General features: G+C 37.9%; 1 protein-coding gene across 4 annotated transcripts in view; it reads left to right on the top strand.

Moving 5' to 3' along the window:
- The first annotated feature begins 19,338 nt into the window (after window positions 1–19,338).
- EHBP1 (EH domain binding protein 1) overlaps window positions 19,339–23,976 on the top strand; it is a 291,044-nt gene continuing 286,406 nt past the window's right edge. For all 4 annotated transcript variants that reach the window (XM_049784722.1, XM_049784723.1, XM_049784724.1 and 1 more), the window contains exon 1: window positions 19,339–19,396. The gene's annotated coding sequence lies outside the window, so the exon portion shown is untranslated. The remainder of the gene's footprint in view (window positions 19,397–23,976) is intronic.

Genomic DNA, 23,976 nt, shown 5'->3' with positions numbered 1-23,976 from the left:
GGGGATCGAACCGCGGTCTGTCCGTTCCTTGGCGCGCTTGTAAGGCAGACACCTTACCTCTAGCGCCACCTTCCCGGCCCCAACTTTTTCCTTTTTATTTCTATCAGGTTTTTTTTTTTTTTTACATTTTTTTTTCTATGTGATGGATTGTCAGTTTTACTTAGTTTTTGAGTTTCTGATGATTTTGTTTCTGTATCCTTTCACTCTTAATTTTTAGTATTTCTCATTTTTCTCCTCCAGTTTTGAGGTTTATTTCCTTGTTCTTTGTTTCATTGGGCCACACCTGGCACTGCTTTGGGCTTACCTCTGGCCCTGTGCTCAGGAATCACTTCTGGTAGTGATGCACCATTATGCTGTGCCAACGATTGAACTTGGGTTGGACTTACACAAGGCCTTACTTTGTATACTATCATATCTCTCCAGTTCCTTTTACTATTTCCTTCCTTCCTTCCTTCCTTCCTTCCTTCCTTCCTTCCTTCCTTCCTTCCTTCCTTCCTTCCTTCCTTCCTTCCTTCCTTCCTTCCTTCCTTCCTTCCTTCCTTCCTTCCTTCCTTCCTTCCTTCCTTCCTTCCTTCCTTCCTTCCTTTCCCCCCTCCCCCCTCCCTCCTCCCTCCCTCCCTCCTCCCTCCCTCCCTCCCTCCCTCCCTCCCTCCCTCCCCCTCCCTCCCTCCCTCCTCCCTCCCTCCCTCCTCCCTCTCCCTCCCTCCCTCCCTCCCTCCCTCTCTCCCCCTCTCCCTCTCTCCCTCCAGCTATGCACTCAGAAATTGCTCATGGCTTGGAAGGACCATATGGGATGGGGGATTGAACCACGGTCCTTCCCAGACTAGTGCTAGGCTAGCGGTTGCTAGCCTTACATCTAGCGCCACTTCTCTGGCTCCCCTTTTACTATTTTCTTAAGATATAGTTTAAGATTAGGGCCCGGAGAGATAGCACAGCGGCGTTTGCCTTGCAAGCAGCCGATCCAGGACCAAAGGTGGTTGGTTCGAATCCCGGTGTCTCATATGGTCCCCTATGCCTGCCAGGAGTTATTTCTGAGCAGATAGCCAGGAGTAACCCCTGAGCACCGCTGGGTTTTTTTTGGCCCAAAGACCAAAAAAAAAAAAAAAAAAAAAAAAAGAAGATATAGTTTAAGATTATTTGAGCATTTTCCCCTCAATAAATGCTTTTATTTTTATTCTGAGCTTCCTTTTTAGAACAGCATTTATTGTGTTCCACATATTCATATAGCTTGTCCTTATTCTCCTCTGATTCCAAAGGTCTTTTTATTTCTGCCTTGATTTCTTCTTTGATACTCTGGATGCCATCTAGTGTGCAGATATTTAAATTTCCCCCAAATTTTTGTGTGTGGTTTATTTCCATCTTCAAAACATTGTGGTGTGAGAGATAATTTGATATCATTTTTGTCTTTACAATTTGTGTCCTAGCATGTGATCTATCCTGAGGATGTTTAATGTTCATTGGAAAAGAATGTGTATTGTTTTTTGTGGGTGGTGAGCACTGTACATGTTTATTAAGGCCAGCTCTTCCATTTTTTTCTTTTAGTCTGGTACTTATTATTTTTTGGTGTGGTTAATTGATTGGTGAGAGAAATGTTAATATCTTATGCTGTTATTGTGTTACTATTCACATCTTTATTTGCTTTATATCTATTTGATATTTCATTTGGTGTATATACATTGAGTATTCTGTTCTTTTTGTTTGTTTGTTTTTGTTTTTTTGGGCCACACCCAGTGATGCTCAGGGGTTACTTCTGGCTGTGTGCTCAGAAATCACTCCTGGCGTAGGTGACCTTATGGAATGCCAGTGTGGGCAAGGTGGACGTCTTTCTGCTTGCACCACTGCTCCGGCCCCAAGTATTATGTTCTTAAGATATTTTGATCATTATGAAGTGTCTACCTAAGTACTTCATAACCTTTTAAAAATCCATAATTTTTATTTAGTTTATATAGAACTCTTCTTAAGGACACGAACTCTGGTCATTATGTCTCTTATAGTCTACCACTACTCTCTCACTCCACCCACTCCCATCTTCTTAGTAATCAGTTTTTTAATCAAAGGTCAAGGATTTATAATCATTTTTTACAAACTATGATTCTTGTTTTGTTTCTCTATACACCACAGATGAATATTTATCTGCTATTTTTCTATTTCCTTCCCACTATGTTATTTTAACAGTGCCCTACAGTACCATCCAAGTTGCAGCAAATTATAGGCTTTCATTTTATCATCTTGTTGCATCATATTTTATTGTGTACGTGTACCACAGTTTTTGGCTCATACGTGGCAGTGATCAGATCTTGCTCCTGACTATCTTCAGGAATCACTTTTATAAGTGCTCATGGGACCATGTTCATCACAGGGGATCAAGCCAGGATAATCAAGATGCAAGACAAGAGTTACTCCCCCGTACTATCTCTCTGGCCCTACCACAACTATTTTATCCATTGATTTGTCATTGGATATTAGCACTGTTTCCATATCCTATTTCCATATCCTAACAGTATTCACTGTTGTGCTTGTATAGCTTTTTGATTTTATGTTTTTTTGTTACAAACCTTTTGAAGTTTGCTTTTGTTCTAGGCCACTCATTGCAGTGTTTAAGGGCTTTGTGTTCAGGAATGTTTCTTGGTAGTGCTCATTGGAACCATATGTGATTACTGGGATTTGTGTTAGAGAGATTCAAAGAACCATAACCCCTATACTATTTCCCTGGCCCTGAGTCTATTTTTTATAATAAAGTATGCCTGTCACATGGATTTTTAAAAATAATACGATTCACTTGACTGATTTTATTCCCAGGTGTTTACAATTTGACTCTGTGTTTATCATGACAGTCCAAGTGATGTCTTATAAGCAGCAGATCTTTGGTTTTAGTTTTCTGACACATCTAGCCACTTTGTGTCAGTAAGTGAAATTATTTAGATAAAGTAATTTATTGCCATCCTTTTCACTCTTTGCTTTTCTCAAGCAGGTGCTTTGGGAATATTAAGGGCCATTTGCAGCAATACTTTTCCACAAAGGTAGGGTAATTTGGTAGTAGGGCCTGAGGATGTGGAGCTACTCATTTCTATAGTGGACTACCAGGAATATGCCAGTGGGCCACCTGGGATATTTAGCTAGCAGTCCTTGGGAATTTGAGGTTTGCATTCTGATAGCAGTACTTGCATTCTGTGCTCGGGGCAATCTGGGAATACATGCAGTTACTAGTGGTGGGGGTATAGAGGCTGAAGGGGTCAACTTTTAACCTGCTTCAACACTAAATTTTCAGTCATAGAAATTCTGTGTGCATGGCAGTCTAGTCACTGCCAAATTGTTAGCCTTGAAACTCCTTTGGGGATTACTACCTGCTTTACTCTATACAAAGACTTTCCCTAGCCCCCTGTGTTTTTTTTTCCTCCACCCACCCATTTTTATATGTAAAAGACACACCTAGATTGGATTAGCTCCAGATAGGTCTTTTGTCTGTCACTCTTTTTTTTTTTTTTTTTGGTTTTTGGGCCACACCCTGTGACGCTCAGGGGTTACTCCTGGCTATGCGCTCAGAAGTTGCTCCTGGCTTCTTTGGGGACCATATGGGACGCCGGGGGATCGAACCGCGGTCCGTGCGCAGGCAAGGCAGGCACCTTAGCTCCATCGCCACCACCCAGCCCGGTGCCCACTGTCTGGTCACTCTTGAGCTGGTCAATAAAAAGTGTTGTCTAGGTTTGTGGAAATCAGGAACTTTCATACATTGTAGGTGAAAATGTAAATTGGTTCAACCTTTATGAGAAATGGCATGGAGAACTCTCAGAATATTAAATTGATTTTACTATATTGAGTAATATCTATCCAAAATTATCTATCCAAAAATTAGAAAATCACTAATTAAAAAATTATATGTCCTTACACCTATGTTTATTATAGCTTGATTTACAATTGCCAAGATAATGGAAACAATCCATAATAATGAATAAATGAGTAAATAAAGGAAATGTATATGAGTATATAAGAATGAGCATATAAAGTGTATATGTTAAGTATATATATAAAATAATGATATATAATGATATAAATTCAGAAAGGTATACTATTTTGGGGGCACACCGGGTACTGCTCATGGTATCAGACTCTCCTGGCTCTGCTCTCAGGAATTACTCCTGGTGGCGCTTGGGATAGCATATAGTTGAGTCTTTGCTAGTAGTTTTATACAAGAAATGGGAAAAGGCAGGGGTTGTCAAGTAGCTTCCTGTTTCTTTCTGAGTCAGCCACGCTCCTTTCTGCTGCTTTCCCTGTCACTTTTATTAGCCAGAGTTTAACAAAAATCACCTGAGGGTCAGGGTTGATATAATTAAGGGTACTTGTGCTAATTAACTCAAAAAAGTTGAAAGGAAAAGCAAAATTATTTTACATGTGTATGACAACAGCATATAAGATGCTGGTAACCAAACCCTGGTCTGCCACGTGAAAGGCAAACTCCCTGGTCGCTGTACTCTCACTCCAGCACCATATACTCATTTTTATACAACATATAAAAAGTATCCTCATTAAATGATTGTATTAAAATAAATATATCAATTTTTAAAGCACTCCACACACACAGAGAGTACTATTTAGCTATCAGAGAAAATTGAAGACTTGCCTTTATACACATATTGATCTGAGGGAGTTCATGTGAGGAGAAAGACAATTATTAGATGATCTCAAATGGAGTATCGAGAGATAAAACACAAATACAGACAAAATTCGAGAAAAACAAATGTGTAGACGACAGAGCTGAGTTTACCAGAGGGGAGTAGAGAAGGGAAGAACCAAGAGAGAGGGGGGAACCCAAAGATTTTAGTGGATATTGTTACATTGGTATTGGTTATGGTGTAGCAACATATATTTTGAAGAGATATGACATTGTGCTCCTAAAATTAATACACGTGGTTACATAAATGAATCGCGGCACACACACAAAGGACCAGGCACACACATACACAAAGGAACAAACACACACCTCACACGCGCGCAGCGGCCGCACACACACACACACACACACAAAAAAGGACCAGAGAGAAAGGTTTCAGCAGGTAAGTGGCTAGCCATGCATACAGCGAACCCTAGTTTGTTCCCCTACACATCCCGCTGAAACATTACTATCAGGAGTGATCCCCATACATAGAGGCAGGAGTAAATTCTGAGCACAACCAGGTTTGATCCTATCACATAAAATACGGGAGAGGAAATGAATAGATACTTCCTTGAAGATGAAACCCATACATGCAAGAAAGAAGGAAATAAAAGACTAAGGTGTCAGGGAAATAGTTCCAGTGGTAAAGCACATTTGTGTGGCCCTGGGCTGGTAGATATAGTTACAGTGGGTAAGGAGCTTTCCTTGTGTATAGCTGACCTAGGGTTTGATCTGCAGTATCCTATATGATCCCCTCAGCATAGCCAGGAGTGATTCCTGCAGCACAGAATAAGAGTAACTCCTTTGCACTACCAAGTGTGGACCCCAAGAACCAAACAACAACAACAACAAAGCAACAAACCAAAAAGCAAAAATGTGTGTGGCCCTGAGTTTGCTTTCTGGTACTTCATTACACATATTCCCAAGCACCACAGGATGACTCTAGTGGCCTCTGATGACCACAATCTAAGCACCAAACTTTTAAGGCCTGGGCTACTTGAAAGACAAAACAAAACATACTTTAAAAGCAAACTAGATAAGTATTGTAAACTAATAGAACTGTGACAGCATTGCTATAGTTCAAAGTTAAAACCAGAACATATTCTGATAAACATAATGAAATTTATAGTTTTAAAACGTAAGTGGAGGGCTGGAGCTGTGAGTTTAATGCCTGCCTTCCATGTGGCTGACCTGGTTTTGATTCTCAGCACCACATATGGTTCTTTTATCTCACCAGTAGTGATCCCTGAGAGCAGAGCCAGAGTAACCCCTGACCACCATTGATTGTGGCCCATAAATGGGAAGGAAAAAAAAAAAATGAAACACAGTACTCCAATACTTCCAAACTATAAAGTGTAATTTGGTAAATAGAGAAAAAGTAATTAAAACATGAGTGGAACTTAAAATAATGTCACCATTAATTTATCTTTATTCTGGAACTTCAAAGAAAGGACAATAGAACAATAAAAAATTTTAATTTAGTGTCGGGAGAGATAGCACAGTGGTAGGGCTTTTGCCTTGTACACAGCAGACCCAGGATAAACAGTGGTTCGAATCCCAGCATCCCATATGATTCCCCACCCCCCCCCCCCAGCCTGCCAGGAACGATTTCTGAGTGCAGAGCTAGGAGTAACCCCTGAGCGCCACCAGTTGTGACACAAAAGCCAAAAAGAAAAAGAAGCCCAAAAAACTTTATTTAAAAAAAAAGGGGGGGGGAGCCAGAGAGTTAGCACAGTGGGCAGTAGGGTGTTTGCCCTGCATGCCCCCTGGACGATGGTTTGATTTCTAGGATCCCATATAGCACTCCCTACTCCCACCCTCCCAGCCTGCCAGGAGCGATTTCTGAGCATAGGAGTAACCCCTGAGCACTGCTAGGTGTGACTCAAAAACAAAAAAAAACAAAAAAAAAAACAAAACAAAAAAAAAAAAAACAAAAAACAAGAAAAACCTTTTATTTCTACTGATAATTAAAAAAAAAGAACCATTTGTTTTTAGGAGTCAGCCTTACCTGCATTGATTGGGAGGGATCATGCATTGAAGGGGATCAAACCTGCATCTCCAACATGCAGAGCATTTATCCAGACCTTTGAACTATCTCCTTGTGTCCTGTTTTTTTTTTTAAACAAATATAGGCCTAATAAATAAGTTATCGACCATTAGACATTAAGAACATAATAAAAATCTTGTTTTTAGAAATAAGCTATCAGATGCTGATACATTAGATAGCTCAGTGGGTAGGTCATTTGCCTTGCATGTGGCTGATTCAGGTTCGATTCCTGGCATCCCATATAGTCCCCTGAGCCTGCCAGGAGTGATTTGCCAGGAGTGCAGAGTCAGGAGTAAATAATTACTGAGCACAATTGGCTGTAACCCAAAAATAAAAAACAAAACAAAAAATGCTATGAGTATTAGGTATGATTTTATTATGAAAAAGTTCTGTTTTGTTTGACCTGTTTTGTTTGTGACAGTTTTACTTCTTTGAGATGTGAACAAGTATGATAAACATGATAAACTTTTTTAAAAGTTCAGTGGAAAGATTTGGTGACTCCCATGGTGTTATTATTAAGATAGAAAAATATGTTCTGGAAATTGGGTTATTTTGGGGGGAGTTTACATCTGACTGTGCTGGGGTCACTAGCTTGGGATCACTCTTAGCAAAGCTTCATCAGTTATGCTTAAGGGCTCTTAAGGTTTTATCCCTTGGTACTGAGAGCTGTGGGTGAGGGGAATATCCTTTTTTGTTGTTGTTTTGTTAAAGACAAAAGAAGCATTAACCCAGGTCTTGGGTGTTTGTCCCTCTTCTGTTTGTTATTTCTTACTTTAATGTATGTATGCATAGAAAGAAATATATTTAATGTATTTAAACACAGAATTATAAAGTAAATGAGATCTGGATGAAGAGAATATAGAAGTTTGTTGTACTACTTTTGTAACTTCTATATACCTGAAATGATAAAACCTAAATTTTAAAAATCAACAAGAAAATAGTACCTTAAGATTATTAAGAAATTGCAGACTTTACTATGTTTCTGTAATGTATGTAATTTTATCAAATAAATATTAAATGCAAGAAGATATTTGACTATATCTTAGTCTGAGAAATTTAAAAATTACAATTGAAATTAAAAATTAAAAAGGTTGTTTTCCTTTTAAAACAGTTGGTGATTCTCAGCCAACTGGGCTGTTGGTTCAGCACAAGGGCCCGAAGGTACAATGTTGTTTGGGTCCCTGCAGTGCCCTGGACATGCAGACCACTTGGCAATGTTGGGGCTCTCTGCGACTGCACCTGTTGGAACTTGGGAATCCCGTGGTACTGGGATTAACCAGGGTTATCATGCACCGTGATTGCTGTACTATCTTCTGGCCCAGCAAAGTAAATGTCTTTATTTGAATCTTCTAAGTGGGAAAATGCTGTTCATGAAGAATAGAAATTGGAGAGAGCATAATCTTATATTTAGAATTGACTTGTATTCAGAATAGCAAACTCTCAGTTAAATATCTCCAAGGCTGAAGAAACCAAGAAGTATAAGAAACCAAGAAGTATGTACCATGAATGGAAAACAAGAAATTTTGATGGTTTTTAAACACATAAATAATATCTATCACTCAGTTGTCTAGGCCACAGTTTAAAATAGCCCAGTTCAATATAGTCTAGTCATGGCCAAAGAGAAATTGGGCTGAGCTATTTTCAGCTCTAGTCTTAGTAAGAAATTGAGTACATCATATCTATTCAATAGTAAAAACAAAAAACCAAACAAGCAGAAACAAATATTTTTTTGGAGTGGGATAGATAGCTCAAGGAGCTGGAGTGGAGTTAAAAAAAAAAAAAGGGAGCTACATATATATTTGCATGTAGGAGCCCAGGCATCCTCTCTATCTGGCACATCTCTCACCTCCCAAGCAATAAGCCTGGTGTGGCTCCTAGCATTACTGATTGTAGTTCTAAAGGAGATAAAAACAAAAGACGAAAAAGGGAAAAGAAATTTGTTTTATTCCTGAGGTAAAAGATTAGCACCAGCCAGTAAAACCTAGTTTCTCAGACAATAAACTTTGCAACTCATATATCTGGAAGGACACTTGATTTTTCAAACAAGAGTTTTCAGATTCTCCACCATATACTCTACTCCCCTATGAAAGTTTTATTATTTTATTATCTTTTTTATGACTACTGGTACCTGAAGACTAAATTCAAGTTCATTTTAAAGGATCATTTAATTTGAACTCTATCAAGCTTCTAGCCTAATTTCCTATATTATATGTTGCATACAATTAGACGAATCAGTGTTCTAAGAACATGACTGTTTTCCCTGTGTCTTGCCAGGCTCTATAGAGTGGTTCTAAATTTTACTCATTATTATGTGACATTGTCTTGCAGTTAATTTTCTCCAGAGATTTGGATCATATTACTTTGGAATTGTGGTATGATAAATATTACTGATATATATATATATTCTCATTCTTTAATAAAAAAGTGTATATAGTTTTTCTTTTTGGTTTTGTACCTCATAAGTACTGTTCAATGAAGCCAGGTCCCTTTTGGCAATTCTCAGCCATCCATCCCGCTGTTCAGTATGAGGGCCTGAACATTGGGAGTAGCCTCTCCCCCCCCCCCCCATTCATTCTCTCCTCTTCGTAAATTACTATTACTTTTTTGTTTGGAACCACACCAGTGGTGCTCAGCGCTTATTCCTGGTTCTGTGCTCAGGGAATCATTTCTCTCAGATTCGGGGACCTTATGGGATGCCAGACATAGAACCCTCAGTAGCATGGAAGGCATATGTCCTGCTTGCTGTACTATTCCATTTCCTCAAAATAAAAGTAATCAAAAATTATCTTTTTCTGCTTGACATCATGTTCTTTACTAACCTAACAGGTATAACTTTACACTTTAGTTTTAGATTTTAACATTTCCTTTTACTCAGACTCCCCCCAGCCCTTGTTTGATAAGACATTTTTTTGGGGGGGGTTTTGGGCCACACCCTGTAACACTCAGGGGTTACTCCTGGCTATGCGCTCAGAAGTTGCTCCTGGCTTGGGGGACCATATGGGACGCCAGGGGATCTAACCTCGGTCTGTCCTAGGCTAGCGCTGGCAAGGCAGACACCTTACCTCTAGCACCACCACGCCGGCCCCAGATTGATAAGAAATTTTAAAAATTTAACTTATACTTTGATTTCCCCAAATTTTTTTCTTTCTTTCTTTCTTTTTTTTTTTTTGTTTCTGGGCCACAGAAACAACTTATTTATTATCTCATTATTTTCTTTCTTTAAAAAATTTTTTTTATTATTATTAATTTTATTATCTGCCTTTTATAATGTTATTAAATAGATCAATATAAAATGATTAGCACAATACATTTATTTAACATTTATCACACTTTTGCAACTTTTTGTTTGTTTATTTGTTTTTGGGTCACACCCAGCGACATTCAGGGGTTAATCCTGGCTCTGCGCTTATAAATAGCCCCTGTAGTATAGGGTCTGGGGAGGCCCCATACCAGAGCCTTTCTCCCTAGCCTGGGGAGTGCTGGGAGGCTTGGCAGGCCCCCAGCAGTCCTTGTCTTTTTCCCCTGACTCCAGGCCTTCCCTGGGTGCCAGCTCAGATGGCCAGAAGTGGGTTCAGGTGGACTCTTAGTGGTCCTCAGGTTGCCCCCTCCCTCCGTACTCCACGGGGGAGGTGCATGGGGAGGAGGGTGGGCAGACACCTGACTTCCGGTTTCCTCCTTGATTCTGGACACCAGCTCTTGCCAGGTATAGGGTTTTTCTCCCCTGGACTTCAGGCCTTCCCTGGGCGGACTAGGTGGACACTATAGGCGTCAACAGGCTTTCCCCCTACCTCTCCCTACACTAATGGGAATGCGCTCTGGGAGGAGGGCGGGCCTTTCTAGCACTGGTTTATGTTGGGACAGTCACTGGAAATTTTTTTCTCCTTGTTTTCATATTGATAGTATTGTATGCATATATTTTATATATCCATAATATCCATCTTGTATTGTGACCTTTATACTGCCCTACAAAGCTCATTTCTAATATTTTACTGCCTCAGTCCCAACCCTTACTTCCCCCCATCTACCCATGTAGGTGCAGCTAATGACATGAAGCTCACCACATAGAGTGATAAGTGTAGTTAGAGAAATAACTACACTGAAAACTATCATAACAATGAGAATGAATGAGGGAAAAAGAAAGCCTGTCTTGAGTACAGGTGTGGGGTGGGGTGGGGAGTAGGTAGATCTGGGAAATTGGTGGTGGGAATCCTGCACTGGTGAAGGGGGTTGTTCTTTACATGACTGTAATCATACAACTACAATTATATTTGTAATCACGGTATTTAAATAAAGATAATTAAAAATAAATAAATAAAAAGAAATAGCCCCTGTCAGGCTCAGGGGAGGATATGGGATGCTGGGAATCCAACCACCATCTGTCCTGGTTTGGTTGTGTGCAAGGCAAATGCCCTATAGCTGTGCTATCTAACTGGTCCCGTGCAACTTATTATTAATTTTTTTTATGGTGAGAATGTTTTGTGTATGATGCGAAATAGAGGTCTAGTTTTATATCTCTTAGTGTAGAGGCTCAATTTTCCTAACAATGTTTATTGAAGAAACTAACCTTTCTTTAGTGAATATTCTTAGTGTCCTTTGTTATAAATTGATTGACCATATATGTGTGGGTTTGCTTCTGAGCTAAAGTTCTTCTTTGTAAGTAGGCACCATTAAAAATTTTAAGTTTGTATTACATAATACTACTTGTGTATGGTTTAAAATTCAAAGAGAGTTGTATTACCTTGCTTTAACCTTTCCCCACTTATTTCCTGTAAGTTTCAAATCACATTTAATTCTTTTAATTCTTTTGATTATCTATGCTCTTCATTAACAAGATTTGTTTTCTTTGGGGTTTGATTAAATATTTTAAACCAAGGTAAACACTATGTGGAATGTTTTTAGAGATGGCAAGATGTAAGATCACAACAGAAATGGATAAAAGACTCTTTTAATATGCAAAAAAAAAAAGATGGCAAGATGATGCAAAATACAATTTATATTTAAACAAAAATGCCAGACTGTTTTTTAGGTTACAGCAGATATACATCTCATTTTTATAACTTTTTTATTTGCATAGAAAAGAAATCAATTCCATATTGTTTATACTTTGTCTTGTATAATTTTTTTGGTATTGAATTAATTATTACAGCTTACTAAATAACTTGTGAAGTAAGCATAAATGAGGCTAATTAACTGGAGCTACCAGCAATGCTAGTACAATAGAAGGCAGATGTACCTACTGAAGGATAGAAAATAATTACTTGTAGAAATAGTAGATTTTGAGTATTTCTGTGATAAGACAATTTTACCCCTTTTGTTTTAATATTCATAGCATTCCCACATGAAATGTTCAGTTTCTGGTTATGAACCTTTTCTTTTATGGGGAGAATAACCTTGTTACATAGTGAAGTGCCTTTCACATTAACTTCAGGGCTAATATTTAGAGCTTATCTTTTGCTAAGTGTACGCATATCCTGGATTTTATGGGTGAAAGGAATAATTTGTACTTTCTGTATTCTAAAGATAATGACTCCTTATTTTAGGGAAAGCTCAGAAGTTTAAATATTAATTATTGTTTTGAGGTATAGCTTTCTTTTATTTTTGGAAACATTGACCTCATATAAATAAAAACCAATAGGATATGAAAAGGCTAAGTGTAGTCTCAGCTCTTTACAGAAGTAAGGTAAGTTCTACAAAGATACTGTTTTTATTGTTCCATGTGTATGTGTTGATATCTTTGACCTAACCAGCTCTGTGTCTGAAAATCTTCAGTTCAACTGGTAGTGGAGAAAAACACACTCATTTATTACGCCATTTTAATTCAGAAGTCTAGTTATTTCTTACATTGCAGTAGAGAAGGATCCAGCTCAGTATGTACATAGTGGTTGCAGTAATTGAGCTGAGTTGGGGTGAAGGGATTCTTGGTGTTTCTCCCAGAATCAGCAGTGTACTTTGGACAGTGAGCATGAATTTTGGGTCAGTTTATCGTTTTGCTAAAAAGATACTTTTTCTACTTTCCTAATATTGTTGAAATGAGGTATTATAAAACTTCTGAGATTGTGAATGGGCAAGAAACAAATAACCCCTCCACCCTGTCATTACTCTATTGCTAAAAGTTTTATTTCCTTTTAAGCCAACTTTTTATGTTTTTTGGTTTTTGGGTCGCACCTGTCATCGCATAGGTGTTACTCCTGGCTCAATGCTCAGAAATCGCTCTCGGCTGGCTCAGGGGGACCAAATGGGACGCCAGGATTCAAACCACTGTTCTTCTGCATTTAAGGCAAATGCCCTATCTCCATGCTATCTCTCTGGCCCCAAGCCAATTTTTTTTTTTTTTGGTTTTTGGTTTTTGGGCCACACCCGGCAGTGCTCAGGGGTTACTCCTGGCTGTCTGCTCAGAAATAGCTCCTGGCAGGCACGGGGGACCATATGGGACACCGGGATTCGAACCAACCACCTTTGGTCCTGGATTGGCTGCTTGCAAGGCAGATGCCGCTTTGCTATCTCTCCAGGTCCCAAGCCAACATTTTTGAATGGTTAGAATAATTTAATCGTAGTCACTGAACATATTGTTAAGAAATAGATGAAATTGATGTCTTTGTGCACTATCTTCTTTTTGTTATTTAGGAAATAAGCTCAAAGAAAAGGAGAAAGCCATTTCTCTGGTTGGTAAGGGCTCAAATCCGGAAAAACAGATCTCTTAAACGTCATTATTTTCTCCTCATAATATAGAGGATTTTGAAAGGTTTACTTTTATAAATTCATATAGTTTAAATTAATATATATTGTTTCTCCCTAGAGTTCTTTCCTTCTAATGACCTAAGAAAAAGGGGAATTCTCATTGATTAGAATAGAATAAATTATTTGAAAAGCAATTGTCACAGTGTTATTGTTTGAGCATCATGGATTACAGACTAAATCTAAAGAAAGGCCCAGAGAATTGCTAATAAAAAAAAGGAGGAGACCAGTAATAAGAGGCTTCTATTTCAAAATTTTGAATAGGACCAACTCAGATCTTGTGGATCTTGGAGATATTAACTTAAGACAAAGAATATACTTCCTTATTTATATTGACATAGGAAACAAATAACTAGAAAAGTCACGTGTGAGAGGGAAATGAATCTTTGTTGATCTTTTTATTGCTCTGCTAAAAAGATACTACTTCACTTTCATAATGTTCAAATTTATTTTTAAAATTTAATTGTTTAACTTGTTTCAAAATATTAAGTGTTATTTTTATTTTAAATAGTTCTTATCATCTTTAAATAAAGGTGCCAAGCATAAAGAAATGTAAATTGATTACAGAATACATGAAAAGTGTAGTTTTAGAATCACGTGTAACTTGACTTTTACGTGGTAAACCCAGTTAGTATCTTTGAACTTTTTTTCCTTCCCAGTGTCTGGTTACTGTTAAATTGATTTTTAAAGTTGAAACATTGTGAGATACACAATAACAATAGTGCATTTACAAAGTTGCTGATGGTTGAATTTCAGTCAGTGTTCCAACTCTTTCCACTATGTTTTCTTTCTTTTTTAAATAAAAATTCAGGCCATACCTAGTTGTCTTTGCTTGGGGATACTCCTGGCTCAGTGCTTAAGGTCACTCCCAGTGATTTGGTCCAGGGACCTAACGTGACCTCCTGCATGCAAAGCATGAACTTGGCCCTTTAAATTGTTGGTAAAATGACATATTTGTATGTGTTCTTAGAAAATATTTTTACTGAACTATAATAAAATTTGTACACATCTCTTTGTACTAAATTTATATATAAATTTAATTTGTAAGTTTTTAAAAATATGAACTATAAGTCAAGTAATCTCAGTAGTTGCAGGTTTTTTTTAGGTCACTGATTATATTTTCTTGAGATAACTTCTAAATACATTTTTATCTGAATCAGATATCTTCTCATCTTTGTACTCCCTAGGGTTATGCCTGTGCTGGGGCAATTGATTTCTGTTCTAGAATGTAAACTTTCAGAGAATTTAAGTCTGACTTCTTTCATCTTTGTATTTTGTTGCACAGTATGATAACAGACATAAAATACATTTAATAAATGTTGGAAACTTATGGGGTTACTTTTTATGTATCATCTTTTTTTTTTTTTTTTTTTGGTTTTTGGGCCACACCCGTTTGACGCTCAGGGGTTACTTTATGTATCATCTTACATTTTTCTCACTACTTCTTAGTCTTACAGAGGTGAGACAAATATAAACAGGTAAGACAAATCTGGCGAATATAGAGTGAAAACATGTAAAGAAGTGTGTAAATTTAAACCAAAAGTTTTCTTTAAGTCGCTGTTTATGCATGGTAGGTTACTAGTGACCAAAGAAGACACATAGTTTAGTTGTGAACTTACTGCTTTATATTCTTTATATTTATATTTATATTCATCATAGCTATCTTATCTTTCCTTTTCCCACTCTCCTCTCCTCCCCTTTTTTACTATCCAGAATTTAGTTTAGCATCAGAACCATGTTTTGAGAGTTTTAATATCTTCAGATTCAGCATTTTCCCTTTTTAAGAATTCAGAGTAGTATAGAAGGCATAGTGGTTATTTATTTATTTACTTATGTTTTGTTTTGTTTTTGGGTCACACCCGGTAACACTTGGGTTAATTCCGGATCTGTGCTCAGAAATCTCTCCTGGCAGGCTCGGGGGACCATATGGGATGCTGGGATTCAAACCACCGACCTTCTGCATGCAAGGCAAACGCCTTACCTCCTTGCTATCTCTGGCTGTTTTTTTGTTTTTTAAATGTAAAATTTTCTTCTCGGAATCAACTTACCAGAAACCCAGTTTTTTAGTAAATATCTTCAAATCTTTCAGATGGATTTAATAGAAGTATATGTTTACATCTACCTCTTAGTGTTTAAAATCTGTGTATTTATATATTGTGCATCAGGCTGCTGGATTAAATATATATGGGACAGAGAGGTTGAATTATTGTTTGATTCTTTTTGAAATCTCATTATATTGCCTTGACTTTTTTGGTACAAAGTAAGTTTTGTTACTATAGATTTTCTTTTTTTTGGTTGGAGAGAACTCATAATTGCTCTTTCTTGCCTCTTGGGAACATCTAAGTAAATATTTAATGTCTCTTTTATAGTTTAGCACAGATACTTAAAATATTAATTGTGGTCAGCAAATTTTGAGGTGATTAGTATTTTTCTGTTGAAAACAATAACTCAAAGCACAGTTCTTTATTATGAAACATCCTGCTGCATTTTGTTCCTAAGAAAGCAAATTGTAGTGAAGATGCTTGGAAAGTGAGACTTGATATAACAATCACAAAAATGGTCGGCCATCTCTGGGGATTTCCTCAAATCACTTATTTAAATTCTGTTTAAATTTTTGCATCTTTGATCACATTAAACAGTAAGTCTTTTTTTTTTTTTTTGTTTTTTTGGGCCACACCCAGCAGTGCTCAGGGGTTACTCCTGACCTGTCTGCTCAGAAATAGCTCCTGGCAGGCTCGGGGACCATATGGGACACCGGGATTTGAAACCAACCACCTTTGTCCTGGATCGGCTGCTTGCAAGGCAAACGCCGCTGTGCTATCTCTCCGGGCCCATATTTTATTATATTTGTTTAAACGCAAGAAACTAGATCAGAATGGATTGTGAGGAGGGACCTGCAGGCCAAGTTAGGAGGCCACAGTGTAGGTGGAATTTAATGATGTAGAGGGAGACATTCTTACTGTTATCACATCTCGTGCCTCTCTCCTAGTGTTTCAAATCAGAAAGATTTAGGGATTATTTTTAAATAAATAATTTATCTATTTCACTGTAAGACCGTAGTGTTCAATTCTTCACGCAACATATTAGAGACAGCTTATAGAATTTTGGGAGCTCTTCTAGGGGTACGCAGGAGGCCTATGCTCCATCATTGTGTTTTGGGGTAACAGGACCAGTGGTTTAGCACAAGGGATCAAGGATGTGTTGCTCAGATCCTTTAGTGCTGGTTATTACCAAACACCAAACTGAATGTGGTAGGGGGTCCTTTAGGGATATACCCTGATGATGCTAAGGGCACCACATGAGGCTGGAATCAGATCTGTGTGAGGATGCATACTACATACCCTACCTAACTGCTATAGCTATCTCCTGACCTTATATATTAACATTTTTAAATCTTGCTCATCAGACTAAGTTAGTTTCTTCAGAATTAGAACCTAGGGGCCAAGTATGCATTGTTAATTTATTTGTATGGGCTACATCCAGCAGTGTTCAAGGCTCATACCAACAGAACCATATTAGGGGGACTATGAGGTATCAGGGATTGGACTCAGTTTCTCACATATTGTAGACATATGCTTGTTGGCCTCAGTTTTTTCTCTTCTCTCCCAGCATAACTATTATTATCAAGTTTGGCTGAATATTTCCAGCCAAATGTTCAGCCCAAAACGAGGGTACTTAAGACTCAGTCGGTAGCAAATACTGATTGAACCCCAGCCTTACTTATCCCAGAATCTTATTAGTTGCTAGGAGTAAAAAAATAACTAAGATATGCTTGGTTGGTAAGGGGATACAATGTAGTAGAAAATATAGCAATGATAGCTATGATACAGGGCATAGATAATGTTAAAATTGAGGTGTGTTTGGAATATTACTGGAAACAATAGAATAGAAGTTTGGAGTATAGGGTGGGGTGAAATAAAATGTGAAAGTGCTCTTATTAAATATATTGAGGTACTATTAATATATAGTTCTCCAATTTTTTTTTCTTCTTTTTTTTTTTTGGGGCCACACCCGTTTGACGCTCAGAGGGTTACTCCTGGCTAAGTGCTCAGAAATTGCCCCTGGCTTGGGGGGACCATATGGGACACCGGGGGATCGAACCGCCGTCTGTTCCTTGGCTAGCGCTTACAAGGCAGACACCTTATCTCTAGCTGCCACCATTCCCCGGCCCCAGTTCTCCATTTTTTAAACCTGATTGTTAAGATTGAAATTTGTTACATTAAAAATTGTGTGGCTTTTAAAAAAAAAAATGAAGTGCTCAATATTTCAAGGAGAATGTGAAGAATGGTTTTATGGTAATAAAGGAGGGTGGGATAGGAAGTTTTTAAAGAAGGTTATGTACTACTAAAGATGTAAAGTTGAAGGGACTATGTGTTTAGGATTGATTGGAAAGAAAGATGCCTGAAATATCTGTAGGCTATAAAGCTAGAAAAATCAATTTAAATAGTGAAGTGCCTTGAAGCCCCATTTAAGAACATGGAATGTTTGGGGTGGGAGTGGTGGTGCAGCAATAGGGTGTTGCCTTGCATGCGGCTGACCTAGGACTGACCGCGGTTTGATCCCCCTGGCATTCCCATATGGTTTCCCCAAGCCAGGAGCGATTTCTGAGCGCATAGCCAGGATAACCCCTGAGCATCACCAAGGTGTGGCCCAAAAACAACAACAACAAAAAAAAACACAATAATAACAAAAAAGAACACTAATATTTTTTTGCATGCCATTTGTCACAGGGTTGAACATACCAGAGGTCTAGAGGATCCTAAATAATTGATCAGGTCAGTTGTGAAACAGTGGTAATTGAAAGGCACAATGGATTAATAAACAAGAAACAGCTGAACATTTTTAGAGCATTTCTAAAGGTTTTGTAGATATTTCTAAAGTTTGGAATTGAGGTTGGGGTGGAAGATATAGAGATGAAAGCATAGTGAAAAGATTGCTACAAAGTTTTTGGGTCACACCCGTCAGTGCTCAGGGGTTAGTCCTGGCTCTGCACTCAGAAATTGCTCCTGGCAGACATGGGGGGACCATATGAAATATTGGGATTCGAATCACAGTTCAGCCTGCATCAGCTACATGCACGGCAAACACCCTTCCGTTGTGCTATCTCTCTGCATCTGGATTTTTCATTCTTTCTATAATTTAAGTAAAAGACTGACAATTGAACTTTATTTCTCCTGAGTATTAGGGAGAACTTAGCTGAATAATTTTGATAAGTTAGTTGTTTGTTGTTGTTGTTACTGTTATTACATGTTTAAGTTTTGTGTTTTTTTAAGAGGCTTTATATAAAGAAGTCTTGAAAGTTAGAAAATTTTCTTTAGTTTTGCCTGAACTTAATGATTGTTTTATTCTAAATTCATCAATTTATTTAGTTTTACAACATAGGGAATAATAATATATAGCTTTGCCTACTTTTCAGAAACTATTGTTTTTATCAAGATAGTTCAGGTGTCCTGATTATAAAAATGTATTGGAAACCATGAATATTGCAGAGTATATATAGAGAATCAAAAATAGTGATGATTAACATTTAGACTATTTAAGAAGTGGCCATCTCTGCTATTTTCTTCACTTTAATCTAGATTTGTTAAAAACAGTATTAATTTTTTGGTGAAGATACGTGTGATTTAAAAAGTCACCAATTTCAAATATTTTATTATACTTTTACTAATAATTTACTTGCTGTTGTATTTTTTTTTTTAATGTGATTGGGATACTAACCATTTAAACAAGATCATCTCTAGATTCTAATTGGCGACTTTATTATAGGACCTTCATTGTAGACCTTTATTATTAAAAGCTAAAGTAATGGCATTTTTCTTTTTCTAAAGCTCCTGGACTAAATTTTATTAATTGTAATTTAAAAATACTTAAGATTATATTTAATTTTTTTCCTGTTTGTCAGGCAAACCAGATAAACTGGTGGTGGTGTTTGGACAAGAAGAAGCCGAGGGAAGTCTTCTAAGGTTAGTCTGTTTTCTAAATTTTTCTTTACCAAAATGTTTAAAATCAACTTTTAGTCAAATGATTGATTTCAGTCCCATTGTAGAGTATTTGAAATATTATTGTTTTTTTTGTTTTGTTTTGTTTTTTGTTTTTGTTTTTTTTGGGCCACACCCGGCGGTGCTCAGGAATTACTCCTGGCTGTCTGCTCAGAAATAGCTCCTGGCAGCACGGGGGACCATATGGGACACCGGGATTCAAACCAAACCACCTTTGGTCCTGGATTGGCTGTTTTGCAAGGCAAACACCACTGTGCTATCTCTCCGGGCCCATTAATTGGTATTTTGAGTTATTCTGATTATCTGATCTACAAATTTCATTTACTTTTGTTACTACATTAATTTAATCACATTAATTTGATCTTGGTACTATTGTTCTTAAAATAAGAGTCATATGTCTGAGTTTTTATAGCCCTGGTAGCCAAATAGTTATTAAGATAGAATTATAACAAATAGAACTTTAGTCAGGTCAAGAAGATCCATAATTCATTGTTGGATTTTGCAGAAGAGACGTCAGCATTTTTGAGATTTGTTCTAATCATTATTGTTGGGAAGTAGAGCATCCAGTGATGCTGGGAGGACTGGAGTGTAGTGCTGGCTATTAAACTCAGAGCCTCATTCCTGAAAACTATCATTTGAGCCATATCCCTAACTCATTTCAAAATGTTATAGCTTAATTATAGGAAATATAATATAATTTAAAATATTCAATGACAACAGTTATTTAAAAATGCTATTTATAGAGAAGTACTAATATGTTTTATAATCATAGTAATTCCAAGCATTGGAATACTAATTTTTCTACAAGTTGACACATTAAAAGACATTCATCTTAAAATTAGGTGGCATAAAACTGAAGGGTTTTATGTATTAAGGGTCTCCTCTTAGTTAAGGGCCATATTTTTTTGAAATAATTTTTATTTTGGACCGCAGTGGATTACAAATCTTTGACAGTAATATTTTAAATACATAGTGACATTGAATCAGGGGCATTCCCACCACCAATGTTGTCCTCCCTCCCACCCGTTCCTGGAATGCATCCCATACCCCCCTCCTTTGTCCCCTGGGCTGCTAGTATAAGTGGTCCCCTCTGTGTCTAGCTTGTTATAGATTGGGTATCAATTCTGTTTGTCATTGGCTTTAAATTTGGTGTTTAAAGTTTGATTTATTTTTTTATTTCTACTTGATGTTCATAACGACTTGGTATCCTTCCATTATTTCTCCCTCAACTTGTAAGGCAGAACAAGATGGTTCAAGTTATGTGGTTCTGTTAGAAGAAAAAAAAGAAAATAAAAAGAAAAGGGCAAAAAATCAAAACAAGCAAAAAATGGGAGTCCTTCTAGAGACTATAAGTATCAATTTAAAAGAAGAAAGGGTAAAAGAAAAAAAACATAACAACAATACAAAACAAAACACAAAACCCCCTAAAAGCACTACAGCAATAAAGACAACAACCAGAAAATAACTACTGTCCTGAAATAAAAACAAAATGATGCTCAAGAAGAAGAAAAACAAGCAACAACAACAAAAATTTTTTCTTTCTTTCTTTCTTCTTTCTTTCTTTCTTTCTTCTTTCTTTCTTTATTCTTGTCTTTCTTTTCTTTCTTTCTTTTTCTGTTCTTCTTTCTTTCTTCTCTTTTCTTTCTTTTATTCTTCTTATCTTTCTTTCTTTCTTTCTTTCTTTTCTTTCTTTCTTCTTTCTTCTTTCCTTTCTTTCTTTCTTCCTTCCTTCTTCCTTCCTTCCTTCCCTTCCTTCCTTCCTTCCTTCCTTCTTCCTTCCTTCCTTCCTTCCTTCCTCCCTTCCTACCTTCCTTCCTTCCTTCCTTCCTCCCTCCTATCCTCTCCCTCCCTCCCTCCCTCCCTCCCTCCCTCCCTCCCTCCCTCCCTCCCTCCTCCCTCCTTCCTTCCTTCCTTCCTTTCCTTCTCTCTCTCTCTTTCTTTCTTTTTGGTGTTTTGGGCCACACCACCGGTAACGCTCAGGGGTTTACACCTGGCTATGTTGCTACAGAAGTTGCTCCTGCTTGGGGGATCGAACCGCGGTCCGTCCAAGGCTAGTGCAGGCAAGGCAGGCACCTTTACCTTTAGCGTCCACCGCCCGGCCCCTCTTCCTTTCTTCTCTCTCTCTCTGTCTCTCTCTGTCTCTCTCTGTCTCTCTCTGTCTCTCTCTCTCTCTCTCTCTCTCTCTCTCTCTCTTTCTTTCTTTCTTTCTTTCTCCCTCCGTCTCTCCCTCCCTCCCTCCCTCTCTCTCCTTCCCTCCTTCTCTCTTCCCTCCCTCCTTCCCTCCCTCCTTTTCCTCCCTCCTCCCTCCCTCCTCCCTCCCTCCCCCCCTCCCTCCCTCCCTCCCTCCCTCCCTCCCTCCTCACCTCCCTCCCTCCCTCCCTCCCTTCCTTCCTTCCTTCCTTTCTTTTTCTGCATAGGAACAGTAAATATTGGAGAGATTACAAAGGGAAATTTCTTGGCCTAAGAGATACAGGGTTTCCTTGCCCTTGAAGTATACTGTCATGGGAATAACTGCAGAAACTACAGGCTCCGTACATGCTCTTATTCTCTTCTCTAGGTCCTTTTGTGATGTCTGGAAACTTGCTACTCAGTTGTGGATGATAAATCAGGCCTCTGTAACTAGAGATCTTGGTATTTGCACAGGTCATAGGATGGAACCTAGGATAGAGTCTTTCTTACAGTTCTAGAAGTTCTGATCCATCACTGTTATTTTAATCAGTCTTCTGTAGTGGTGGTCTTGGTTTTTGCATTGATCCTAGGGACGAAGCCTAGGATAGTTCTGCTCAGTTGCAGTTGTCTCAGTCAGACCTCTGGAATTAGAGATCTTGGTTGTTGTACAGGTCATAGGCAAAGCCTAGACGAGGGTCTTTTTTATTGATCCCAGGATAAGTTTGGCCCTGTCATGTAGTTAGCGATCTGGCTTTTGCACAGATCAAAGGATGATCTGATTTCATCTTATCGTTAGGTGACGAGATAAGTTGTTGCCATTTTCCTCATTTTCAGGATGTCATATCAAAACTGGTGCATGTTGGTGCCAGAGCAGATTTAATGTGATCCTGCTAAAGATACCCATGACATTCTTCAAAGAAGTGGATCAAACATTTTTGAAATTCATTTGGAACAATAAACACCCTCAAATAGCTAAAGCAATCCTTGGGAAAAGGAATATTGGAGGCATTACTTTCCCCAACTTTAAACTGTATTACAAAGCAATAGTTATCAAAACAGCATGGTATTGGAATAAAGACAGACCTTCAGATCAGTGGAATAGGCTTGAGTACTCAGAGAATGTTCCCCAGATATACAATCACCTAATTTTTGATAAAGGAGCAAGAAATCATACTTGGAGCAAGGAAAGCCTCTTCAATAAGGGGTGTTTGACTCAACTGGTTAGGCCACTTGCAAAAAGGCGAACGCAGACCCTCAGCTAACAACATGTATGAAGGTAAAATCCAAATGTATTAAAGTCCTTGATGTCAGACCTGAAACTATAAGGTATATAGAACAATACATAGGTAAAACACTCCATGACATTGAGACTAAAGGCATCTTCAAGAGGAAACTGCACTCTCCACACAAGTGGAAGCAGAGATAAATAGATGAGAGTTATTAAGCTGAGAAGTTCTTCATCTTAAAGGAAATAGTGCCCAGGATACAAGAGCCACCCACTGAATGGGAGAAACTATTCATCCAGTACCTCATCAGATAAGCGGCTAATATCCAAAATATATAAGGCACAGACAGAACTTTACAAAAAATCCCCATCTAATCCCATCAAAAAATGGGGAGAAGAACAGATACTTTGTCAAAGAAGAAATACAAATGGCCAAAAGACACATGAAAAAATGCTCCACATTTCTAATCACCGGGGAGATGCAAATCAAAACAACTTATGAGGTACCATCTCACACCACAGAGATTGGCGCATATCACAAAGAATGAGAACAAGCATTACTGGCGGATGTAGAGAGAAAAGGAACTCTTAATCACTGCTGGTGAGAATGCCACCTAGTTCAACCTTTATGGAAAGTTATATGGAGATTCCTCCAAAAACTAGAAATTGAGCTCCCATATGATCCAGCTATAACCACTCCTAGATACATGCCCTACAATACAATACAATACAATACAATACAATACAATACAATACAATACAATACAATACAATACAATACAATACAATACAATACAATACAAAAATCTCTTACTCACACCTATATTCATTGCAGCGCTATTTACAATAGCCAGACTCTGGAAACAGCCAAGATGCCCTTCAACAGATGAATGGCTAAAGAAACGGTGGTACATATTATGCAGCTGTCAGGAGAGATGAAGTCATGAAATTTTTTCTAAACATGGATGTACATGGAATCTATTATGCTAAGTGAAATAAAGCCAGAGGGAGAGAGATAGATGCAGAATAGTCTCACACATCTATGGGTTTTAAGGAAAATAAAAGACATTTTTGTAATAATTCTCAGAGACAAAAGAGATGAAGGCTGGAAGGTGCAGCTCACGACATGAAGTTCAGCACAAAGAGTGAT

This window comes from Suncus etruscus, chromosome 12, assembly GCF_024139225.1.
Source record: "Suncus etruscus isolate mSunEtr1 chromosome 12, mSunEtr1.pri.cur, whole genome shotgun sequence".
Lineage (NCBI taxonomy): Eukaryota > Metazoa > Chordata > Mammalia > Eulipotyphla > Soricidae > Suncus > Suncus etruscus.
This window is presented reverse-complemented; position numbering and strand designations above follow the sequence as displayed.